A 911-nucleotide genomic window follows, 5' to 3' on the forward strand; every position below is an offset into this window, starting at 1 on the left:
GATGTCGTAAGATTTATACAAGTATGTTTTTGATGTACAAAATTGAAAAACATAAACATCTAGTGATTTAGGATGTTAAGCAGGGAGACTCTTGTTTTGATCAATTGCCTAAATAGGCTTTCAAGTCCTCCTTCCTGATCTTGAATGCATGACTTCAGCTTCTCAAGCTGATTCTGCACGTTCTCAGATTTGCTTGTCTTGTGTAGTGCAACATCGACTTGTGCAAATTTATTTTCCTCGGTTTCTTCCTCACATATGACCTTTTTGGTGGGAACCATCTTGGATACTAATGACCAGCTGCCTGGCTTTGACTTTGGCCCAGAGATGAAGGACAGAAGTGATTCAAACACTGCGAGAGTGATTGCTTCAACCTCTCTCAACCTGCTAAAAATGGCGGCAGTCTCGGCATTATTGCTAAGAGAAAAGAACGTGGATTTGCTTTCGATTCCCTTAAGATTCTTCATGGCCTTTTGGATTGCCTTTTTAACTATCTTTCTTGAGCTCAAGTATTTGTTAACCTCTCTTGTGAGAGCTCCAGATTCACCTCCTCGAGTTCGTCTTATGATTGATTGAAGATCCTGTATGTATGCCTTTGTTTGCAAGACGGCATCCTTAGCAGTGCTACAAACGTCCAATAGTCTCAGAGAGCCATCTAATAGCTCATTGGTCCATTTCTCATTCTACTCCTGGGCCAAGGCTGCTTGTGTGATGGGTAACTGAAGCAACCTATCAACACAACCATAAAAATCTCTGAGGCTACTTAGGTTGTGGTTGATGGATAAGGAAGATGTTGAGGGGGCTTCAGATGACCCCAATCTAGACAAGTGTTCATCAACTTCTTGAACGATTGGGTGTGGCCTTGAGGGGAAGCTGTTAAAGCGAGTGTGGAAAGCCATTGCTTCTTAATGATT

At 42.0% G+C, this 911-nt stretch overlaps 1 pseudogene; it reads right to left on the reverse strand.

The window, feature by feature from the left end:
* LOC137724855 (uncharacterized) lies at positions 1–911 on the reverse strand (annotated as a pseudogene).

The sequence above is a fragment of the Pyrus communis genome, chromosome 5, assembly GCF_041283825.1.
Source record: "Pyrus communis isolate YQ-2024b chromosome 5, ASM4128382v1, whole genome shotgun sequence".
Lineage (NCBI taxonomy): Eukaryota > Viridiplantae > Streptophyta > Magnoliopsida > Rosales > Rosaceae > Pyrus > Pyrus communis.